Source organism: Cavia porcellus, unplaced genomic scaffold (genome assembly GCF_034190915.1).
Source record: "Cavia porcellus strain 051 isolate PalLab524CR breed Dunkin Hartley unplaced genomic scaffold, mCavPor4.1 scaffold_23, whole genome shotgun sequence".
Taxonomy (NCBI): Eukaryota; Metazoa; Chordata; class Mammalia; order Rodentia; family Caviidae; genus Cavia; species Cavia porcellus.
In genome coordinates this window covers 27,311,146-27,330,545 of record NW_026947506.1, presented here as the reverse complement: position 1 = coordinate 27,330,545, position 19,400 = coordinate 27,311,146, and the positions used below count along the sequence as shown (strand labels likewise).

General features: G+C 36.4%; 1 protein-coding gene and 1 pseudogene across 6 annotated transcripts in view; one reads left to right on the top strand and one right to left on the bottom strand.

Annotated features, from left to right (window-relative positions):
- Positions 1-239: 239 nt before the first annotated feature.
- Positions 240-1,197, bottom strand: LOC111756910 (large ribosomal subunit protein mL46-like; annotated as a pseudogene).
- A 3,254-nt stretch (positions 1,198-4,451) lies between these two features.
- LOC100716365 (probable G-protein coupled receptor 141) overlaps positions 4,452-19,400 on the top strand; it is a 58,177-nt gene continuing 43,228 nt past the window's right edge. For 4 of the 6 annotated variants that reach the window (XM_063233950.1, XM_013152507.3, XM_063233953.1 and 1 more), the window contains exon 1: positions 4,452-4,652. The gene's annotated coding sequence lies outside the window, so the exon portion shown is untranslated. Of the gene's footprint in view, positions 4,653-4,805; positions 4,859-19,400 lie in introns of all 6 variants that reach the window. The other 2 variants (XM_063233954.1, XM_063233951.1) reach the window with 1 other exon arrangement.

Below are 19,400 nucleotides of genomic sequence, written 5' to 3'. Positions count from 1 at the left end.
ACTGAAATGTTCATCAACCAAGAAATGATTTTAAAAATTTATGTCATTTTATACCACAGAGTATACTCAGATATGAAAAAGGATAAACTCAAGATATTTTTAATTTTTGTTTCAGGACAGATTCATTTAATTCTTCAAATTTAGTTTGCTGCCCAACATCCCCTGCAAATGTATGGAAACCACACAAAAATTATTGAGGTAGAACTTGTGCGAGCATCATCCATAGGCTGCTCAGTCCATCAGCTGTCCAAAAGAAATTTCCTAACCTGGATCAAGTATTTTGGTTTTAAGCAATCACCCAGCTCCTCTTCACTGACCCACACATGATGGCCCTTCTTCTCAGCATGGGAAAATCTTCATTTAATGGTCCATCCAAGATGGAATCTTAGTGTTGTTTGAATCTGCATTTCTTGGATGACCAATGGCAAAGTATGGTAGCACATACTTTGGCCTCAGGCTTACTTTCTGTTGGCAATGCCCGGGGAAACTTGAGCTTGTAGTGGACACAGGGTGCGTTTCCTGGGAACTTGGCTTCCATGTTGTTTTTGGAGAGAGTGCCCAGTGTTTGCTCAGCTGTGTCCTGGAGGGTCTCCCCTGGCTGTCACTCTGCCTGGGGCAGCAACCAAGCGTCCACATCTCCACGGTTCTCTCTAACAGGACAAGGTTTCTTCTGGCTTCCAGTGCCATGAGGTTCAATCATCTTTTTAACACCTTCTGTCATGCTACCTCCAGGTTTGAACTTTAGGAATGCCTGCTCCCACAGATCTTCCAAATCTTGTATAAGCAGCATACCCTCTTCATCGTGCTCATCCTCATAGAGATCAGCTTCCTTCTTTCCCATTCTCTGGCTTCACCCAGAGCGCAAAGTTCACGGTCTGCACAGCGAACTAGAGAGTTCAGTCTGCTGCAGCAGGGCTCCACCTCTTCCTGCAGTGGGGTCAAAGGCTTGGAGAAGAGTGCTGACCGCTGCAGACACAACACGCCCAGGAAAGCCACCGCAATCTGAGGGATTGAGGGTGCTGTCTTAAGAGCCAGACTGCAAGAGCCCAAGCTACCTGCCCAAAGTCTCTTCAGCTGTCGCCAGCCTCTTGTCACCACGACAGAGTGCGCATCACAGACATCACCATCTCTCTCTATTTGCTTTTTTGAACTGGAGGTTTTGGGAGATAATTGGGTACAACTTGAGATCATACTCATGAGGGACATAAATCAGACTCACATGTGTTAATATCCCATTGCTTCCCTATGTAAAAAACAGAAAGAATAAATAAGAATTCACCATGTACAATAGATATTCTGAAAGTGAAAGGGAAGAAATTGCTCACATGGAAAGAACAGCTGGGATGGGGAAAGGAGAAAAGAAAGAAGGGGAAATTACACACACACACACACACACACACACACACACACACACACACACGAGTTACCCTGTTAATCTTGTTAGTTGGTCAAAAAGACAGTTTGTGCTTTCATTGTTTAATAATTTTTTCATGCCTATGTATTTTAACCTGAACAAATTCTCTGACAGTAACAATGTGCAATGTATTAACCATTGTTAATCTATTACGTTGTTTTGAAATTGTGTATCGTTTTTGTTGTTTTCATTTTAAAATTAAAATGAAATTAAAGTCTATCGATTCCATAGCTCCTTAGACATTTGTTTCCGTATTCTGTTTATCTTCATGGTTTTGTTAATAGAACTCAAGACATTCAGCCCTGGTGAGTGAAAGCCAATCAGCAAATCTTGGAGATAAAAAAAGAAAAGAAAAACCAAAAACCAAAAAACTGCCGAGAATTTGGCTCAGTGGTGTGAGCATGAGCTCCTGCTTGGCAAGTGAAAGGTCATGAGTACCCCCTCTCCCCCACAAAAAAAGAACAGTTTATTACTTATAGCAAATAAAGAGGACAGGAGAATGATCTTAAATCAAAGTCTCTCTGAACAAAGGAAGCAGAGGAATTTTACTGGGGGCATTTATGCAGTTTCATACAAGAGAAGTTTGTTGTCCCATGTAGAAAATAACTTACTTGGTGTTTTTCAATATCCTTCTTCTACATGCATTTTGTATTTCAAAATAGAGCTAGGTATACTTCCAGAATAGAGAATTTAGCATTGTTATTAGATTACAAGGGAAAATTTTAAAAAATATGACAAACATCTCAGTTAAAAAAATGTTATTACTACCATCCCTCTCAAAATATATGGATTCGCTTCTAACATACATTTATCTCATTCTTCTTGATGCTTTCTGGAGCACTTCTGGAGGTCCTCTCTCAGGAGGATCTGTGTAAGATGTGACCAGCAGTGCTGTGAATATTACTGCTATGCAATGGAAAGGCAGGCTCACATCAAAGTGACAGTGTTTCTTTATCCACTTTCCTCATCAGACATGGCACCCTGTGGCTTTTGACTCTATAATCAAAACGACCAGGAAAGGTAATGTTTTGAATTGATTCAGAACATGGAGACAGCCATGACAGTATAAAAAATGACACTCAAGGAAGAAGACTTCCTCCTTCAGAGGAACTTCTTCAGAAACTGGCAAGAATGGGTAATGCCAAAGGGTTTTTCAGAGATGTAAATGAAAGCTTGAGATCATTATAAAGACATCATTTCCTTGGGGATTTCTGGACTCTTATTAAGTTTCTGGACTCTGTATCTTTCTCTTTGAGGGGTCTTAGACCCCCATATCTGGTTTTCTTTCTCCTCTCCTCCACGGTAACGTGCAAATCTACAGATTCACAGTGCTTCAATAAAAAAGCACAGCTGAAAATCAGATTCACCTTTCTGTGCTTCTTTTTGCCTAGAAGATTTATTTCTTCAATTCTTACTCTGTGGGCAGTTTCCTACAGCCTCTGAACAAATAGGGTTTTTTTCCTCTTCAATATTTTTAGCTGTAGTTGGCAAAAGAGTTTGTCTGAAAAAAATCTTTTCTACAATTACTAAAATTATTTGGAATCCCTCTAGCATGAGTTATTTGGAAACACATAAAATTTTTACTCATGTGACACACACATAGCAAAAACATCCCACATCTGCTGAAATTGAAACCTTTCTTGAGGGAAGTCCTTCCTTTAAAACTAAAAAATCACAGTCAGCACCACTCACTCGTTGCTTTATGTTTGGAATGAGAAATGTGAGTCTTAACTAAAAACTATAAAAATTTAGCCTAAAATATTAGTATTCCTGCATTGCAAAGGAGACTAGAGATTACCAGAAGTTACAAAAATTATAGTTGTATTTAGGGTGCTGAAGACAGAACCTAAGATGAGTATCAACTTGATGCTTCCGTAATTTCTTAAAAAATTTTTATTAGCACATGTCTGTAGTACATAATGATTATATTCATTGTGGGAGTTGGTGCATGTAAATGGCACATTTTGGTGGGATCTTTTTTGTCTGTTTGTTTGTTTTGTTTTGTTTTTATTGGTACCAGGGATCGAACTCACAACTGCCTGCTTGCAAGGTAGGTGCTGATGCCGCTGAGCTAAATCCCCAGCCCTGTAAATGGCACATTTTAGTTCTTCTTACTTCCTGTTCCCCTCCCACCCTTCTTCCAGCTCTCAGTATTTCTTTTTAAAATGCCAGGTAGAGTGTGCATTAGATACGTCCAAAGAGAGCTTTACGGTGGGACTGAATCATAGTGTATGTCTAATGAGCTAAGATTTGTAACTAACATGTTTCTAGACAATATTAAGTGATTTACAAGATAATTATAACATTTATAAAGTACTAATTCACAATACTGACGTAAAATGGCAAGCAAGTAAAAAGAGTTTGAGGAACTTTCTTTCCTTTCAATACTTACGTTGTGTCTTTATGACTGCCTGCCCAGCTGTTTGTTAGAGAACAGGATGAATGTTAAAGTGGAGCTGTCAACAAATGAACTGTCCCTCCTCTGCCATTTTAATACACTCTGCTGTCAAATGTCCTCTTAATTCTAATTAAATGGCATGATTATAGTGTTGTATTTTGGTCAGAACTGCGTACTAATAAAGCTCAGGCTGGACTTGGTGGTGCATGCTGGGAGGCTGAGACAGGAGGACTGAAAGTTCTAACCAGCCTGAGGAATTTAGTGATTTAGGAAAACCATATCTGAAAACTAAAAGGGGCGGAGAGAGAGAGAGAGAGAGAGAGAGAGAGAGAGAGAGAGAAGACTTTGGACATAACTTACTTAATAATTGCTAACCACCAAAATTAAAAGAAAGAAATTCCAGGTCACCAAATGCAGTAAAACATAATTCTGTAAAAAATGCACAAATACACAAATATACACAATTAATCTCCCATTTTAAAAATAATAACACTATCCCCTCATGTTATACAGTATTTAACTCAATTAAATATTTGACTCAGCATGGTGGCAAAACCTTTATAAATATTTCTTGATGTTTGGCCTTGTGTCATTTTGCAATCTGGTCTTCACAAGGTCTTCCTGAGCTAGTGGGCCGGAGTGGTTTTGAGGTTTTACAATCCGTTGACACTTAGAGGAACTTGGAACGCTTCAGCTTCCTCCTGTCTGCCCAGCCCTCCAGGGCTGAATGAAATCACGCAGAACATCCCAGGGCCACAGCAGCCCTGAGTTTCAAAAGAATCCTTTCTGGAAGTCGGAAAGGTAGCCAGTGTCTACCGCCGAGAAGCTGAGCTCTTCAAGGTAAGTGCAAAGGCTGGGCCTGTGGACTGCAGAAGGTGGGTGTGCTGAGCCAGTCAGCGGGTTGCAATTGCAGCACGCTCAGATGTGCTTACCCTAAAAAGCACACTTATTTACTGCTCTTCCCCCATAAAAAGAATTGTCCTTCTCTTCCAGACGGTGCACTGAGAAACATCTGAAGAAGTGTAGTCAAAATAGCACAGGAAATAGTGGGTATTATGATTCTTTCCATTCCATTTCTAAAGTACTGCATAACAGGAAGAATCTGAAAATGCCTTTTAAAATTCACATGAAAATTAAGAACATTTGTTCAAACAATTGTACCTTAAGTAAAATTCCTGTTATATTGTTATTTTTGTATTTATAGGAATTAGCGTACTTTATGTGGGGTGAAATATAATGCAAAATTTAAAGTCATTGATCACATAACATGAATCTTAGAACTTATTTCCTTAGAGAATGATTTTTGATGTCACTGAATTTGCCAAACTTCAGCTTTTTACACAACTCTGTAATTATTTATCTGAAAAATTATTTATTAAGAAATCTTGTTTTATAACTGCATTTTCATTCATATTGGGGTTAAACCAATATCAATGAATCAATCACTTTGTATGTTAATCAATCAGCAGGAGTAATCGGAAGATATATGGATGAGCAATCAGGTGACAGGAATGCTAGTCCTCTTGTTAGTAACTAGGAGAATATCTTGAGTACTATTAGCTCACCACCTTAGCACAAAAGTTTGACAAGAGTGTCTAAAAGGTTAGATAGCAAATATTTCAGATGTTGCAGGGTAAGGAATAATACTGCAGATGATACGTAGATACACAACTTCTAAAAATGCAATCAATTAAAAATAGAAAACTCATTCTTCGTTCACACACTGAATGAACAAAATTAAGAAGTGACCCAAATTTGGTTTAGGGGCCATTATTTTCCAATTGCTGTTCTATGCAATGATTTTCAATTCTGTAAAATCAAAGAACAAGTCAGAGCTGCTCAACTCTCAGTTTGAGTGTATGTAAATGTGTGTGTGTGTGTGTGTGTGTGTGTGTGTGTGTGTAAATTGGAGAAACATACACAGATTTCATCATATTTTCAAACTGGTCACAAATCTATGGTGAAACATACAGGACGCGCTGATTTCTAAAGTGTACCTATGAAATGTTTGTTGATGTATAATCCTTTGTGCAAGCACTACAAGAAATGTGGATGTTGTAACCAAAATAATGTATCAACATATTTTTTAAAAAATGTTAGGATAAATGAAAGGCAGTGATGACCTTCAAATAATGTTGAGAAAAACTTCATTGTCAAATACTTTCAAAATATTATTTGGCAAATTGCTTTCAAAGCTAGCTCATAAATTATGCCACAATGTTTGCCAGATTTTTTTTATCATTCTACCTAATTTTGGAGGTCAGTGGTATTTTTCATGACAATCAAAATTTAACAAAATAAAAGCAGAGTCATTTTCACAAAGATGTGACCTGCTTAAGGATCCGTGCCTTTCCCACCTTTGTATTCTAGAACACTATTTGGAACACAGTAAGTATCCAACACCTTTGAAATAGATATGTAAATGAATACAAAGATAAAGACACTAAGATTATGTATCAAAGATACTGAAAGCCTAGAACTCCAAAGGTTCAAAAAATTGTGATTGCTGGGTTCAAAGATGACCTTTCTTTTCGAATTTGGATGTAACAGTGATTTCAGAATACTTGGTTAACTGAAGATTGCAGTTCCTGAGGATTAAGCCACTTTTGAAAAAGCGACATTTGTTGAATTTGACTCACATGAGAGAGCTGTCTTACAAAGCTACTGGTAACCTACTTTCTAGGCTGGGTAACTACAAAGTAAAGTTTTGTTAATTGCCTTCAGTGTCTGAGCTTTTCCATCTCTGAATCAGTAGGAAGATGTGCACCTGCAAAAAAAAAAAAAAATTGTAGAAATTTGTGTACAACCCAAAAGTCTGACCACATAGAATCAAGGGTACCATGTCACTCCCAGCTAAAGAAGTTCAAACTAAACTCTGTGCTGTGCCTCACTGAGGATGCCACACTCAGAGTCTGGGATTTACCAGGTTCCTCACAGAGCAAGATAATGTATTTTCTCTTGTGAGGAGTAAGCCCATTAAAAAATAAAAAGAAAATCTGCAGTAGCTAGTTTATGGCTTCTTTACTTCTTTGGAGAAATTTCAATGTTAAGATTTTAAAACTTTGTGAAATATTAATAAAAATCCTGCAAAGTCCTATATGCATCTGGTGTCCAGTGACCTCTTAAAAGAATCCCACCTCTTCAACCCCTAGCCCTTGACCCAGAAGCTTCTGGGGGAAATAGAAATGTAGCATTTATTTTGGAATGAACTTGTCCCAAGAGTCCATGGAGTATCCTCTGTATTAGATAGCATGTTTTGTTCACAGGATTAGTGGTTATACTGAGGATATAGGCCTGAGTCTCTTTCAGATGGAGATTAGTCTCAGATATAGTCTAAAGACCAAAACTGTCAGATACAGAACCCAAATATAACTCATGGTCCGGGCTCTCGCTGAGGTGGTGACAGGAAGCTGAGTCCCTCCCTGAAGATTTCAGAAACTCCCTGGGCAGTGTTGTGGATTCTGCAGATCCAGGATGGGAAACTGGTGTCACTCTTACTCTGATTCCTGTCTTGAATGCTGCCTCCCTCCTGATGACTTCTGAACCTGTCTTGGAACTTTACTGTATTAGATGGCCAATGTGCCTTGTGTTCTCTCTCGAACACCACTAACCAACGTCTGTAACAAATTTTTTCCTGCAAACTTCTTAAAGGACCATATCGTAGATATTTTAGGTTTTAGGAGCCACACAGTCTTTGTTGCAACTAATCAGCTTTACAGTTAGGGTGAGAAAAGAGCCACTGATAATCCATAATTAATAGGCATTTTTAGGATCAGACAAATACACTATTTATTAAATCAAGTCTCCCTCATGGGCTGCAGCTTGCTGGACTTTGTACTATGTTGAGGGCCTGAAGACAGCTGAAAAATAACTGCAATGTAATAAAGAATACAAAACTCAAAATCACAGAAGCTTCTAGAGGTATCAGTGCTTCTTCCTAGAGGGCTCATCTTCCATCTGTAGCCCTGGCTACAGATTTCTGCCCAGGAGTCCTCTCTCCTTCTGGCCTTTACTCACTAGATTTCAGGATTTACCCCACCACCCTTATATGTGAAGTCTCAGCTGCAGGATGTCAAACACAAGCTCATGTCACAGTCATCTCTGACAAAAAAGGTCCATTCTGTAGAAAGGGGGTCTATCTAAGTCTAAAGGAGCACCAGCATTACAAATGGCATTCAGCATCCATTCCACCACTGAAGGCTCACCAAAATTATACTCTCTTCCTTAAGGAAGGGTCCATTCTGAAGACAAAGTTCTTTTTTGTCCCCCTTTTTATTAATTTTGCTGCAAAATATGAAATGATAAAAAATATAGTGCATGATTCAATTTGCTACAGTAAAAGACCCATTATCATGAACCTCCCTCAAAACACTCTCTTGGTTCAAATACACTTATCCTATTTCTTACTGTGTTCTTTCTTATTTATTTATATGTTGTTTTGTTACTAGGGATCGAACTCACAACCTCATGCTTGCCAGGCAGGTGCTTGGGCCTGCTGAGCTGTATCCCCGACCCCTGTCCTTAACATTTCTGAAGCTGTTCTCAAAGTCATTTTCATGAGTGTCTTTCTTTATAAGATATCACCAAAACTATAATGAATCCTGCTGCTGAGGGCCATTGAGAGTAAAGTAAGGGTTCTAAAAGTTTTATGCTCAGGGTCTAGCTCTATACAACTCTGGCTTTTCTTCAAAGTCAAAATGACCATGAAAGGACACATTTTGAATTGTTTCAGGACGTTGATGCAGCCAGGACTGCACCTAAAGATGCTCACAAGAAAGGACTACAAGAACTGCTTCGGCAAAGGCTAGAATGATGGGGTGTTTTCAAAGTGAGAGGGATGATTTTTTTTTTTTTTCAGAATTCTGAATCTTTATTGTATTGTCATACACATTGTTGTTCATTGAATTGACCCAGTTTACAATGGATTGATATGGTGAGCAGGGTTAAAGGCCACATCCTTCCCAGCATAGAAGAGTGTCCCAGAGCATGTTCCCTGTGTAGTTTCACCAATCTTAACCTAACTCATTGCCAAATGAGGCCTTCCAGAAATTTTTCCATGTGCCTTGTTTCTTTTAAGTCCTGTGTCTCAACCCCAGTGCTATATTTTTTGTTCTTCTTGATTCCAGGGTTTTTGCCACCTTTTTTTTTTTTTCCTAGTCGTTATCATTAATCCATCAGTTGACTTCTGCAAAACTAGCTGTATACTGAGACAGTTAGCTTTGTTTAGTCTCCTCACATACGCTGTTTTATGTCATTGTTTATCCAGTAGGTTACTTTAATTCTTTATTTATTTATTTATTTATTTATTTTTTAAATTTTATTTAAGGAGAAAAGAAAAAAAAAGCAGAGAAAGGGTACAAGTTATACAGATTTGCAGAAAAAAAAATGAACAGTAGGAAATCACTAGTTAATGGATTACATATTGTCATCTTAGAAATAATTGTCCAAGTCACAAAATTAAAGCTTGTAAAGTGGACATTCCATCAATGATACTACAAACAGTTCTGTTCAATGATCCAATAAAACTCTGTGATATCATTTTCTATCTTATACACTTAAATATACATGCAGTTATATAGTTTAGAGCACTTTCTTTTCCTCTCTTTTGTACAATGACTATTACACATTTTGGGTTTCATTGCTCCCACGGTTCTTATTACTTTTTTGGAAGAGAGTAAAACCAAATGTGACATAACAGAACAGAATCGGTCAAGTCAAAAGGGTGGACATAATAGATAATGTGAAAACATAATACAAGGTGATCAACAATGGTTACCATAATGCCTCCCGCTATCTCTAATAGAATTGCCTGTATCGTTAGTTATAATACAATTGAACAAAACAGTAAAGAATAAAACCGACAAAACCAAAACATTGGAGACATTGTAGGTCTTCAAAAGTAGATAAAAGTCAACGAGAATGGGCGTTATAATGAATCTCATTATCTTCACAGCTGATGCCTAAATTTTCGAACCTGATACTATCCAGCAAAACAGAATAGGGGAACATCAGTTAAAAACCAGATGGTGAGAGTAATACATGGCTTTAAATCAAGGTAATGGAAAGTCAAAGTGGGTTACTATAATATATCCTGCTATTTTTTTCCTTTAATTAAAAGGATAAAAATAAAAAAGTAAATAATGGAGTGGAGATTGAGATAAAAGAGGGCATAACAACGAAACAGCACAAATCAAAACATAACCATTTAAGCAGAATAGTGTTTCACCACCAGATAATCCTGACCTAAAAGTAGTTACCATATTGTCTCTTTCCTTGAAATCCTTGAGTACAACTTCGTATACTGTAGCATTAAGTATATCAAAACAATGTAAAACCATTTAAGAGAATGACAGCATTACAGAGTATTTAGAATCGACTAACAGAAAATGAACAATGGTTTCTGTATAATCTCCTTGTCTTTAAAAGGTTTTTGCTTATACTATCGTACATAATAAAATCCAGTAAGATACAACCTATTTAGACCATTGGAGACAGAAGGACAAAAGCTAGATGAGACCTCAAAACAAGATGATACTAAATCAGTATTACCTATTAAGATGTCATTTTCTCCAAAATGATTTTGAAGAAGATGAATGATAATGTGTCCTTTACTGTAACAAGCTCTTAAGACTTAAGCATTCAGCATGTATTTTGATCATACCTTGCACATAAAACTTACTATTTCAAACTTTTTTGCATATAGTTTAGTGCATTCATTTTGTTTTGGATTGCTATCATCACTCATTTCCAGAGTGTTGTTACCATTCCACAATGAAACTTAATATATTAAGCAACCACTTCCATTTTCTCATTTCTCGGGACCCTGGAATTCTCTGTTCTATTTTCAGTCTCTAGACTTACCTTAGTCCCCTGTATAAATGAGTCATTGTAATATTTGTTCTTTTGTATAAGAACAAATTTTTGTTTGTCTTCTCAGAATCTCACGAAAAATATTAACCATATTTCCCGTTTTCTAGCCATATCTGGTCTGGAAAAATTAGAATCTGGTCTGAGAATACCCCATTGGATGCTTTTTATGTATTATCTCCCACAATTCTCCAACCTGCTGCTCTGCAGGCAGATGTTGTAAATGATTTCCTTCAAAGTATCATGATGGATGCCTGCAATATAACCACCTCATTTTCCTTCATGGGACTCCACACCATCAGATCCAGCACAAAGACGCCTGATATAAGTGAATACAATTGTGCTCATCTTGTCATTCAGCAGAGTGGCAGCCACACTGCCACTGCCTTGAACCAGAGCTGATTCTAATAGAAGCCTGATCTCTTGGTTGTCATGTCTTTGCAGTCTATGGGGAGTGGCTGCAGGCCTGAGTTTGGTCTTTATTCTATGCAGTGACTTAGCATAGACATTTAGATATGAGATGAAAATTTTGAAAAAATTATGATAATTATCACATTTATTTGAGACTCTATTTCTCATTTTTCTTTTATTAAACTCATATTCCATGTATATGTAATTTATCCTATGTACAACTCTATTAAGAGAAGTTGTAGAATTGGCCTATCTAAAATATCTTTCCATAAAGCAAATTTAACAAAAATGCATTGCTTTTTTAAAAATTGAGTTTTCAGAAAAAAATGAAGTTTAATAGTAAAACAGAGGTTATTATATCTGCGTTATTCTTTAAGGTGTAGTTATATAGATACATGTATACATGTATAGATGAATAAATAAACATACTAAAAAATTTTGTAATCCCTGAATTCCAGGAGATAATAATCTTGTTGGAAGAGCACAATTTGTATATGTGAAACAAATGTATACATCATGCATCATTATGAAAATTGTACATTGCTAAATGTGCTATAGTTTTTAAAGAAGAGAAATATCAAGTTTAGTGTCAAATTTTCTTCTTGGAAAAAGATTCTAGAACAAGCCATCTCAAATCTTTGCCCTTGGCAAAAACATTTATAAAAATAAGTCAGATAATCTTTGTCAGGCTAATGTTTATTAGTATAACTTCAGGGGTATAAATATGAAAAAAGTCTAGTAAATATTAACCAAGTGGCTGAGTGGGTAGTGAGTTTTGCAGCTGATTTTCTAGATTAGGTCTTAATACGAGTAAGACTTCTGAAAACTATAAATTTTAAACCTTTTTATCAAGAATGCATATTGCTTTCCAGAAGAACCAATGAGTTGGGTTATTACGGGAGAGCTTTGTCCCTGATAGGTTTGACAGCAGTTTTTCTTTATGTCATAAATTTGGCAATGAAACCTCAAGATTCCTGGCTAGTCTTGCACATCAGGAGAGTCAGTTCTGAAAGTCCCAAATCCCCAGGCATGAGCAGTCAAGGGCAGACACTGAGAACTGTGGAGGAAGGAACTCAGTAAAGATTGGGGGAAGGAAAAATGGATCCACCAGAAGACTCTGAGTCTTGATGTGTGGGTAAAATTTGGACAAACTGCAAGGAATCTGACCGTCAGATTCAGTAGTGTTGTTAGCAGGCTGGCAGGAGTGTTTCTTGGTCTCTGGGTTCTTGGTGAAAAGAATTCAGTAGAGATCAAAAAAAGCATTGTGAAAATAAATGCAGGTTATATTGCAAAGAAAAAATAGTGCAAAGCAAAAGGGGCAGGGTGGGAAAGAGCCATGAGGGCAGTTGCACAGAAAGGCAGTTTGGATCTCTCTTTATACATAGGACAGTAAGTCCTGGGACTTAGGGAACCACAGTAGTTGTCCCTGCTGTTTCCATGGTGATGATGCCTATGGATATTTCCTCTTAGAAGTTACCTTGGAAAGCCTCGCTTGTTGTAAAATGTCCTGTTTGCTCTTTGTAGATTGTATTTTCTCTGAAGTGTACTATTGTCTCTGAGGAGTTAATCATACAAAATATCTTCAAAAGCAGCTTACTGGAGAATTTTTTTTAATGTAAATCAGGTCTTAGTTTAAGACCTGTGGGTACTGTGGATAGATCGTGAAACATACTCGTCTTATTTTTGTTATCACTGGGCCACTGGCTGTAGTAGGCAGGAGTGCCAGGACTGTGACGGATTATTTTGAAGAAGAAATGACCCTAACATTTTGGCTGACCATGCAAAGCAGCTATGAATACTGCCCAATCTTTAGAGTTCATTAAGTTGCATAGGGACAATGTCAGTGTGAGATAATTAGATAATTTATCAGATAATTACAATTATTAGATAATCTATTAGATGATTACAAATATATGTAGTGAAGGCTTTGTTTCTTTGTTTAACAGTAATTGGCAGTGCATGTTCTTTTGATCTCTTAGTCTGTTAGTTTAACAGTGAGAATCTCCAGGTAAATTTATATCAGAATCACCCAAATCATTTGTTATCAGCACCAAATTTAAGGACTTAACATGAATTATGATCCAGGGGCTATGCTGAACCTTTGGGTATTTCCTGGAGAATCTTGAAGGCTAGCGGGTAGATGGCCGGTTCTTTTTCAGTCTGTATTCTCTGCCTTGTATATTAAGTGCTAACTCCAATGATCCAACTCTTTGAGGTTGTATATCCAAAAGAAAGAGGAAAGGAGCTTTTCTAACACATCCAGAAAGATGACTTTTGCATCCCAGCATTTGTGATATGTACAGGAGTTATATATTTTAGGGAAGTCTAGGCTAGTCAGTTTGTATTACTTACACTTTCTTTATAAGAAGACAGAGGTGATTCTTTGCTATTGTTTACCCCCACGAAGCAGACAAGCCTGCTCAATCCCAGATGTGTGGCCATCGTGAGCTCCATCAAACCTCAGCATCTTTGTAAGGAAAAGAGATCATGATATCTAATGAATGAGAATTGTAATAATCCAAAGAAACAGGGGCTATTAAATATTTTTAGTAAGATGTTACCTTTGTTTTGTGACGAACATGTAGACTATACTCCTTAGTAAATATTTTTAAATGGACAAATGCTTTGTTATTGTAGTTAAAAAATCTTAATCATAAGCACTTCTGATATTTTTGTAATTTTTCCATACATATATACAGTTGTTTCCCAAATTATTTTGTTTGAAGTGTGATTTTTTTCCTTCCCTTATCAACGTTTTTTAAAACCAAATAAAAAAGAAGTAGGTTTATACTAATGAACTGAAAAGGCATCTAATATTTTCTGTGCCTCTTGTGTTGTGTAACTTAATTTTTCGATGCTTGATCATTTGTTTTATTATGTGATTGATATAATGGCAATGTACATTAATGTTAGTTCAATTTAACCTCATGCTAGTTCTTATGCTTACACTGTCTGGATATGTGTGATTAAAGATCTGTGGGAGAAGTAATTTGTCAATGTTCATCAGCTTGTAAACATTAGTGGGTAAGCTTAAACACCTAAATAAATAAGGAAATGCATTTATTGTCACTGAGGAAACAGTAAAAGAAATAAAATATGAAAGTGCCTAGGACACAGTATTATTCAATAGTAAGTATTGTTTCTCTCCTGCCACCATTGCACTGCTATTAGTTATTTTAATACCCGCAAGTACAATCAAACCAAAACTATCATCTCAATGTTCCACGTTTCAGTGACATTCATTAGAAGACACCAGTATTTGAACACATGAGGTTGATTACTTATTGCAAGAAGGGACAACTCACACCAAGGGGAACCATGAGGATCTTAGTTAGAGGGTGCTACAAACAATCCACTAGGGGTTTGGGGGTTTGGTTGGTGACCAAGTAAGTGTTCACTCTATTGGATGTGCCCAGAAAGCAGACACGTTTATGGTTAATTAAAGCAATAACAATTACTGATTTTAACCGAAAAATGGGAAATTTGCTATCTAATAGATGTCCAAGAAACTTTGTTTTAGACTATGGTTGGACAAAATTATGTAAGAATTTTGTTTGATTTCATCTTATTATGGCCTTAGAGTGATCTTGCCAGAGTCTCGGCCTTTTCTTTTTATCATATTCAAACTGAAGCAAATGCAGTCAGAAAAAAACACATTCTTTAAGTTTTTGAAGTATTGAACATTTATTGAGCAATTACTGTGTTCAACAAAGTTTCTGTTACTCCAACAATCTTACAGGTACATGATCTAAATAAAGTAAATTTGAAGCCAACTGTAGCTGATTTTTCTCAGCAAAAGCTTCCAAATGAATTATCACCACTTAGAAGAAAGAAATGAATTGCCTTCTACTTTACTTACAACAGAAAAAATACTTTGATCTACAGTCAAGGATTGATTTATTTGATAAAGAATCAAAAGAATGTATTTTTTGATCTTGGAGACTAGACCGTCCCTATCTTGTGTGTGTGTTTCTCTCTGTGTCTCTTTCTGTCTGTGTCTGTGACACTTTCTCCCCTTCTCTGTCCATATTGCATGTATATATATAATCTGTCCTACACGATTCTCAAGGAAACAAGAAAGCAGTCATAGATCAAATGACTTTAACTGTGATCTAGTAAAATGTTATTTGTAAAATCAGGCAACAAATGGAATTTGGTTCTTGGATTCTAGTTTGTATACTCTTAAATCTAGAGTTTGAGTTACCAGAAATCCCAATCAATGTGGATTTTTAAAAACCTTCTAGATATTTAAAGACAGTTTGAATGAATGAATATGTACAAATTATAGATATAAGTAATCAGAGTACACAAAAATAAATTTTATAGATTTTTGCTTGTTCATGGGCCTATTTATTTGCTTTTTAATAAACTGCTGTTTTCGAGCTTGACAGGAAGTCAGGACAGTCTTTCATGCTGTTTGCTTCTGTAATCCTGTATAGTGACAGCTGGAGCTTCAGAGGCCAGAGGCCCAATCTAGCAGTTGCCTGTGTTGTGCTATGCACCATGTGTGGCCTTTTCTTTTCATTATTCCTTAAAGAATCCATCCTGCCAGCTAAACTGAAGCTGTGAGAAACTGAACAACTTCTCAGTTACACAGATACAGTCAGTTAAACTCTAGTCCTTGACACTACTCCCTATGCCTTGATTTTAATAAATTATTGAACTGATGGATTGTCTTGGGCATAAGAAGGTCCTTGAGCTGGTCACCAAAGGAAGATGCATGAGCACAATAAATTTCATGTACAGTGTATTTTGTTACATCTCAACTTTTTGAAAAATTAAGAAGTGCAAGGGAATGAGGAAATTGGAATTCAGTGTCAAAACGTTGGAAGATTAATGCATATCCAGCCTCCAAGCTCCCTTTTTTATAGATCCCTCTTTCACAAGGATAGCATAAATGCCCCAACTGAAGACAGACAGCCTCCCCTGTGGTTTGTGGGTGCAAAAGAAGAGGTGAGGTATATCAGAAATATTCACTCTGAACCTCTCTGACCAAGTGTTATGCCATTGCTCTATCAGGAAGAATTTTCTGTTAAAATCTGCTCATCTTCGGTGTGGAAATCAAATACCAACATACATGGGTAACTGAAACATATGTACATTACAATTTATAGTTAAATACGGTAGTTTTCAAGCAAATTAATTAATATAATCTTCCAATCTTACAGTTTATATGTTCATTTTTACTGTAAGCCCAGCTCCTACCTGTTTCTATGGATAGATACAGAAGCTCCTGCAATAATTCCACAAATGTGTTATTATATATATATATATATATATATATATATATATATATATATATGATGGGATTGAAATCACATCATCAAATTTTTCAGTCTTTAATTTACCTTTGGGCAGTATCTTGCTTTTCTAGCAGAAGAGTCCAATCTATGCTTTCTTCTTGCCACCAAGTTTAGCTTATAACTCATCTACCCTGGTAACTATTTGATTAATATCAGCTTGCATGCTTCATTTCTCCAGCTGTATAGGATTTGTGTCATTGGCTTATAATGCAAAGTAAACCTAGACTCCATGATGCATAGCACTGTCCTGTTGTAGGGCACTCAGGTACAGAATATTCTCTTAGGAGTTCTATTTGCTCACTTCAGGGTAATAAATATCAGGATATACTGTGAAGCAGCAAGAAAAACTAGGCTTCCAGGTGCTGCAAATGGAATATGGAAGAAGACAGTTTATGAATATTTTTCCTATCTTGTCAGGAGAGAAATAGAAGAAAAACTTGTTCCACGACCCAAGGAAAAGCTTTGGCAAGTGCCATTATATCTCAGTTCACAGCTCAGCTCTATCCTATTTATCTCATTCCCTACTAGAGTTAAAGACTTAGAAAATAAAAATAAAAGACTTCCTATGAAATTTGAATTTCAGATAAATGTTAAATAGTTTTTTTAAAGAATTAAGTACTTGCCAAATGCAGCCACCCATGAGCCTTTCGACAAACTGTTTAACCTGAAGGCAGTAATTCATATTGTAGAGTTGTCATAATGATAAAAATGCAAATACATTCCCTAAATTAGGGCAAGGATCAGGCAGATGCTCAGGAAACATTAGTCAAATGTTTGTTGTTTTCTTCATCTTCCCTGAAACTTCTTTCAATTATTCCCCTGACCTTTCTGAGAAGAATTTTCCATAGCTTCCATCTCTTCAGAGCAAGCTTTACCTGTCCTAAAATAGCAGTTGTCTTGAGTTTTAAGGCCTGCTTTGTAAGGACAGTAGAGATATACCAAGGGCTTTCCTTTGTTTATCTGTCTTTTTTGTTAGTATTTGCCAGGTGTAGTTTCTAATGTATTTTTTATTATGAACTTTCTAGGTCTTTGTATTTATGATGTTTTTTTTTTTTTTAATTTTAAAGAGGGTAAAAACAAAACAGAACAAAGCAGACCAAAAGAAAGCAATGTAAGTGACACAGATTTTAAAGCAAGACAGCAGGAGATCTACAGTGGCTACCATAACATCTCTTGTTTTCTTCTAAGTAGGTGTCTATATCTTCACACACAATGAATTCGTATGCAACAAAATAGTATAAAATTGATCAGAACAGAGTAATGAAGGCATTATAGGCCTTCAGACCAGACAATAGGAAAATCAGCAGTGGCTGCCATAAAGTCTCTCATTCTCTTCAAAACAGCTGTTTATGCTTTCATGTCCCCCCACCCCCGTCCCCACTCCCGCAGCCTCTCCAGCATTTGTTGTTGGTAGTTTTCTTGATCCTGGCTATTCTTTCTGGAGTGAGATGGAATCTCAGTGTGGTTTTACTTTGCATTTCTTAAACAGTGAACTCCTGAGTTTGAAACAAAGTCAAATACTCTGTTTAAAAAGCACTTAGAATTTGGTCCACAGATTATTTATTAATAAAGTGTGAGCTAGTCACTACTTTTTAATTTTCTCTTTCTGGGTATGGTTTTGCAGGGTTCATTCCCCTGCCTTTCCCTTCCTGCTGCTTCTTTCCTTCTTTCTCTTACTTTTTCCTTTTTTATCTCCTTCATTTTCTTTTTTTTTGAATTAACGGATCTGATTTTTCTTGATTTTCTAGCCTTCCTAGATAAGAAACAATATGCTTTATTTTTGTTCCTTTAGATCTACCAAATATGAATTTTCATATTACTTTAATGATTCTGGAGTTGAACAGTCTTTCTAAACAATGTACACATCTCAGGACATGTTCAACAACAACAACAAAACTCCCTTCCATGTTGCACAATTATTTGTCCAGTGTTTTAATACTGTATTTTAGCCCTCTAAATTAGATGTTATTACTGTGAATTTATAAAATATTTATTTAGATTTACCCATATATTTGCAGTTCTTTGAGTAACATTTTTCCTTTACAATTTATTCTGTAACTTGTCTATTAAATATATTGTCCACAGACAGCTTCAGTGAGGATGGACTGATACTATTCTGTGATTGCATAACAGGCTTTGCCCACATTCTTGACAAACAACCTGCTGGGTACCCATCCTAGGTGGATGGTTATACTTACTGATTTTGGCTAAGATCACAGCCTAGTGTCTCCTGGCCTCCACACTGCTTGTGAGAAACCACTTCTGTCTTACAGAGATTTTCTTTATCGGGGTCTCTGACGAGCTGCCTTTATGATCAGCATTTCTTTTTCTTTAGACTACTGCTGTTTCACTCTGTTGTCTTGGAACAATCTTTTTACTCATTCTGCTTTGAGCCTTTTTGACCTTACTGAATCTGATGATTGATGCTTTTCATCAAAATTCTCAGCTATCATTTCTCAAAAAATCATCTTAGTTTTCTCTCTCTTTATCATTTATTCTAGCAAATTCAGCTTGCACCTCTGCTTCCTTTTTGTGATTTCCATTTCTTGACAGGACCATGGCACCGTTGATAAGATGCAAAACTGAAGCCAGGCTCTGGGTAGGATACCTGGCTCTACCTCTTTGCAGCTGTAAAACTTTGAGCTGTAGAACTTTGAACTCTGTGCCTCTGTCCTTTTTTGTAAAATGGGGAAATAACAGCATCTACTTCGTGAGAGTGTTGTGAAAATTACAAGTGAAAACACACCATGTATAAATTGCTAAGAAGCTCGTACTGTGTGCTACCTTCTATTTTTCTTTCTGGGTTGCTTTCTGAGCAATCTTTTCATTTCTATTGTATGGTCCACCAATTTGTGCTTTCTTTGTCTAATATGACCTTTGAAGTTCTAGTTCTATTGTATATTTTTCAATTTCAAAAATCTAATCTTCCAAAAGTAACTTTCTGTAATTTTTCAAAATGTCTGGTCATTTAAAAAATCACTTACTTTAAATATATTCTTTTATTTCT